Genomic DNA, 6,000 nt, shown 5'->3' on the forward strand with positions numbered 1-6,000 from the left:
TTAAAAGTCTTATTTAGTTATAGTCTGTTGACATCTAAATTTTAACTAATTATTTAAGAAAGTAATTACATAGAAAATTAGGGAAGCTACATACAACGTAATTTAATTGCATGACAATTTTGAAACAGAGAAATTGTCGGAATACTCACACCTAAAAAAGAAGGAGGAGGAGAAGAAGAAGACCAGAAGACAGGTCTACAAGGCTCAAATTTGACTAGTGGTGCTACGGGTTCCAACCTGTACCCTGGACGCCTTCGAGCTCGTTTCACCCTAGCCTTGCAACCAAATTACACGAAATTAGTGGCATTACAGCCATAACTTGAATCCAATCATTTCCACCAATTTTCCAGATTTCAACGAGGAAATTCGCAGTTGTTCTTCTTCTTGTTTTTTTTTTTTTTTTTTTTACTTTTGCATACCGCCCGCCTTTATTGTTTGTGTTATCCAAATTTAGAGAGAGAGAGAGAGAGAGAGAGAGAGATTGTATTTTCCATGTCCCCCAACTATCAGATGTTGGGTCAGCCATTTCATCTTGTTTGTTCATTTGATTAGAAGAATAAATAAATAAGAAAAAACGATTTGATCCTGTTGAAGAAGAAAATTTCTATTTGCTAATCCAGTTTCTTACCAAGCCATGAAGTTTAGATTTCAAGGGCCCCTAAATTAATTAACCAAGTCAAGTTTCTTGTACTTTGATTTTCCTTTTACATCAGTTGACACTTTATACTCATTCGAATTCGATTCATTACTAATGCTCGCGTGAGGAATCAAACTCCCACTCTTTTGCTAGATATTCTTTTAAGCACTTTTTATCTTTGTGGTGTGATCTTTCACAGTCTTGTTCATATCTTCTCACTGCATACATTGATAATATATTTATTTTTAAAAGTAATTATATATATATATATTGAAATATGGATTAGATCCTAGCAATTGCACTTCCAATTTTTCCTCATTACAATTTGATCATGTTCAAGAACAAAATTTGCATTTGCTAATCTAGTTTCTTACCAAGGCTATAGCATCAAATTTAGATTTCAAGGACCTCTAGATTAATTAACCATGTCAAGTTTTTTTCTATTTTGATTTTTCTTTTACTTCAATTGACACTTTGTACTCATTCAAATTTGGTTCGTCAATAATGCCGCGTGAGGAATCAAACTCCCACTCTTTTGTTCATTATTCTTTCAAGCACTTTCTCTTTCTTTGTGCTGTGATCTTTTGTAGTCTTGTTTGTCTCCTCTCACCGCATGCATTGATACTGCATTTATTTTCTAAAGTAATTACGTAAACCTATTTATTGACATATCCGTTAAATCCTAGCAATCGCACTTGCCATTTTTCCTTATTACAATTTGATCCTGTTCAAGAAGAAAATTTGTATTTGTTGATATGGTTTATTACCAAGGCTATAGCATGAAATTTAGATTTCTAGGACCTCTGGATTAATTAACCATGTCAAGTTTCCTGTGCTTTGGTTTTTCTCTTACTTCAATTGACACTTTGTACTCGTTCAAATTTGGATCCTCATTAATGTTTGTGTGAGAAATCAAAATCCCACTCTTTGTTCGTTATTCTTTTAATTTCTTTCTTGTCCTCTATGGTGTGATTTTTGCAATCTTCCATATCCTCTCACGGCATGCATTGATACTATATTTATTTTCAGAAATAATTACATAAACCTATTTATTGAAATATGGGTTTAATCCTAGGGATTGGACATGCATTTTTCCTTATTAGGGACTACACAAGAGTAAATAAGTGAGATTATGTTGCATATTTTCCAGCGTAATCATACTGATTGGCACTTAGGTCCTGTTTGGCAACCATCCAAACAGGGCCAAATTTTGATTTTTTGTTCTCGGAATCAGTTTGAGCCGAGAATCGCGTTTGGTAAAATTTTTGTTCCCAGAAACAGATCGGGAGTGGAATCAAGAATTAAAAAAAAAAAAAAAGTTGATTCTTATTCCAAGAACAAATTTGAGAATAAAAAACCAACTCTTCTTCTTCTTCCCTTTGGCCATCTCACGACCGCCGTCCACCCCCGCCTGCCGGCGCCCACCGGCACCCGCCGCCGCCGCCGGCTACCGTCTGCCACTACCGGTTGCCGTCCGCCGGTCCGGCAAGCTCACCGGAGGCTCGCTAGGCCAACGCAAGGTCCGGCAAGCTCGCCGGAGGCAAGCCCAGCCACCGGCGAGGCTCAGCCTTCCTAGATCTGGCGAGGCCGAGCCTCATGGGGGCTGGGCAAGCCTCGCGACGCCTAGCCTCGCCGGTGGCCAGGCAAACCTTGCCTAGCCCCGGTAAGGCCGACCTAGCCACCAGCAAGGCCGAGCCTCGGCGGGGCTGGATGAGCCTCACCCAGCTACTAGCAAGGCTCGGCTGACGAGGGCGACAACGCTCCGTGAGGTACCAAAGAAGAATAGGAGAAAAAGGAAAAAAAGGAAAAAGTAAAAAATTATTTAAATATTAAAATAAATTGATTTGGAATAGAATTAATGAGTACGGTACCAAACACAATTCTATTCCAGAATCAGAAATTTTGGACAGTTACCAAACGGCTTAAAATGCTTAGAATCAGTTCTAGAGAACAGAACAAAAAAGAATAATTTCTTATCAGAATCTACTCCCGGGAACAGAATCGTTACTAAACGCGCCCTTAAATTCCAATTGGCGTGTTACATGAGATATGATTGGGAATATAAAATTAGAATCACTTCGAAAGTTAAAATATGTTTGCCTCATTACAATATCTTTTTTTTTATTATCATTATAGTCGTACAATACATTTTTTCGTTGAGGCATTTTTCCTTTTTTATTTAATTTGTTTTTATTATATACTTAAATTTCTTATCTAGTTATATTATGTTGATACCTAAATTTTGACTAATCATTTAGGAAATTAATTACATAGAAAATAAGAGAAACAACTTACAACAAAATTTAATTGCGTGACAATTTGGAAATAAAGAAATTATTAGAAGACTTGCACCCAAAAAAGAAAAAGAAAAAAGAAAAATACATTACATGAATCCAACCTGCACGATCGACGCCTCAGAGCTCGTTTCTCCCTTCCCGTGCAACCATATTACACGAAATTAGTGGCGTTACCGCCATAACTTGATAAAGAATCCAATCATATTCACCAATTTTCCAGATTTCAGCGAGGAAATTCGCAGTAATATTTTTTTTACTTTTATGTTCTGTCTTCATTGTTTATGTGGTCCAATTTTTAGAGAGAGAGAGAGAGAGAGAGAGAGAGAGAGAGAGATTTGCATGTGCCCCAACTATCAGGGGTTAGGTCGACCATTTCATCTTGTTAGTTCATTTGATTAGGAGATAGCAATAAAAAGAAAAACGATTTGATCCTGTTCATGAAGAAAATTTCTATTAGCTAATCTGGTTTCTTACTGAGGGTATAGCACAAAGTTTAGATTTCAAGGACTTCTGGATTAATTAACCTAGTCAAGTTTCTTGTACTTCAATTTTTCTCTTACATCAATTGATACTTTATACTCATTCAAATTTGGTTCTTCCCTAATGTTTGCGTGAGGAATCAAATTCTCATAGTTTTGTTCGTTATTCTTTTAAGCACTTTCTCTTTCTCCGTGGTGTGATCCTTTGCAGTCTTGTCCATGTCCTCTCACCACATGCATATATATATATATAAAGTAATTACATAAACCTATTTATTGAAATATGGGTTAAATCCTAGCAATTACTCTTGCAACTTTTACTTTTTCCGATTTGATCATGTTCAAGAGGAAAATTTGTATTCACTAATTCCAGTTTCTTACCAAGGCTATAGCATGAAATTTAGATTTTAAGCACTTTTGGATTAATTAACCATGTCAAGTTTCTTGGACTTCGGTTTTTCTCTTATTTCAATTGACACTTAGAACTCATTCTAATTTGGCTCCTCAATAATGTTCACATGGGAATGAAACTCCCACTCTTTTGGTTGTTATTCTTTTAAGCTCTTTCTCTTTCTCTATAGTGTGATTTTTGCAGTCTTGTCCATGTCCTCTCACCGCATGCATTGACACTATATTTATTTTCAAAAGTAATTATATAAACACATTTATTGAAATATGGGTTAAATCCTATCTATCGGACTTGAATTTTTTCGTTATTAGGGACTACGCAAGAGTAAATAAGTGAGCAGGTTGCATATTTTCCAGCGGGATTGTATAATGTTTGGCACTTAAATTCTAATTGGCGTGTTACATGAGATATCATGGGGAATATAAATTTATAATCATTTCAAAAGTTAAATTATGTTGGCCTGAGTACAATATTCTTTTTATTATAATCGTACAAAACATTCTCTAATTGAGGCATTTTGCCTTTTTACTTAATTTGTGTCTATTATTTTCTTAAATATCTTATTTGGTTATATTCTGTTGACACCTAAATTTTAACTAACCATTTAAGAAATTAATTACTTAGAAAATTAGAGAAATTAAATATAACCCCAATTTAATTGCATGGCAATTTTGAAACAAAGAAATTATAAGACTTACACCGAAATTTTTTTACAGGAAGACAGGTTAATAAGACCCCAAATTTGACTAGCTGTGCTACGAGTTCCAACCTGCACGCTCGATGCCTTCGAGCTCGTTTCTCCATAACCGTGCAACCAAATTACACGAAATTAGTGGCATTACAACCATTGATAAAGGTTCCAATCATATTCACCAATTTTCCAGATTTCAGCGAGGAAATTTGCAGTAATTTTTTTCTTTTACGTTCTGCCTTTATGGTTTGTGTTGTCCAATTTTGGAGAGAGAGTGTGTTTTTCCAGGTCCCCCGACTATCGGATGTTGGGTCGGCCATTTCAACTGTTAGTTCATTTGATTAGAAAAATAATAATAATAAAACGAAAAACGATTTAATCCTGTTCAATAAGAAAGTTTCTATTTGCTTATCCGGTTTCTTACCGTGGGTATATCATGAAGTTTAGATTTCAAGGACCACTGGATTAATTAACCATGTCAAGTTTTTGTACTTTGGTTTTTCTCTTACAACAATTGACACTTTGTATTCATTTGAATTTGATTCCCCCCTAATGTTTGTTTGAGGAATCAAACTCCCACTCTTTTGTTCATTATTCTCTTAAGCACTTTCTCTTTTTCTATGGTGTGATCTTTTGCAGTCTTGTTCATGTCCTCTCATCACATGCATTGATACTATCTTTAGTTTCAAAAGTAATTATATAAACCTATTGATTGAAATATGGGTTAAATCCAAGCAATTGCACTTGCATTTTTTTCCTTATTATGATTACACCCTATTCGAGAAGAAAATCTATATTTGTTACTCCGGTTACTTACTGAGGCTATATCGTGAAATTTAGATTTCAAGGACCTCTAGATTAATTAACCACATCAAATTTCTTGTACTTTGGTTTTCTCTTACATCAATTGACACTTTGTACTCATTCGAATTTGATTCCTTACTAATGTTCGTGTGAGGAATTGAACTCCCTCTCTTTTGTTCGTTATTCTTTTAAGCACTTTCTCTTTCTCTGTGGTGTGATCTTTTGCAACCTTGTCCATGTCCTCTCATGGCATGCATTGATACTGTATACATTTTCAAAAGTAATTATATTAACCTATTTATTGAAACATGGGTAAATCCTAACAATTGCACTTGCATTTTTTCCTTATTACACAAGAGTAAATAAGTGAGATCCAGTTGCATATTTTCTAGTATAATCGTGTAATGTTTGGCTTGTAAGTTCTAACTGGCATGTTACACGAGATATGATAGAGAATGTAAATTTAGAATCACTTCGAATAGCCCGAGTGCAATGTCATTTTTTATTATAACTGTACAATATGTTTTTTGATTTAGGCATTTTCCATTTTTATTTAATGTGAGTCTATTATTTTTTTAGAAAATTTATTCACTTGTATTATGTTAACATCTAAATTTTGACTAATCATTTAAGAAATTAATTATATAAAAAAATTAGGGAAGCTACATGCAACGTAATTTAAT

This window comes from Eucalyptus grandis, chromosome 11 (assembly GCF_016545825.1).
Source record: "Eucalyptus grandis isolate ANBG69807.140 chromosome 11, ASM1654582v1, whole genome shotgun sequence".
NCBI classification, from domain to species: Eukaryota; Viridiplantae; Streptophyta; class Magnoliopsida; order Myrtales; family Myrtaceae; genus Eucalyptus; species Eucalyptus grandis.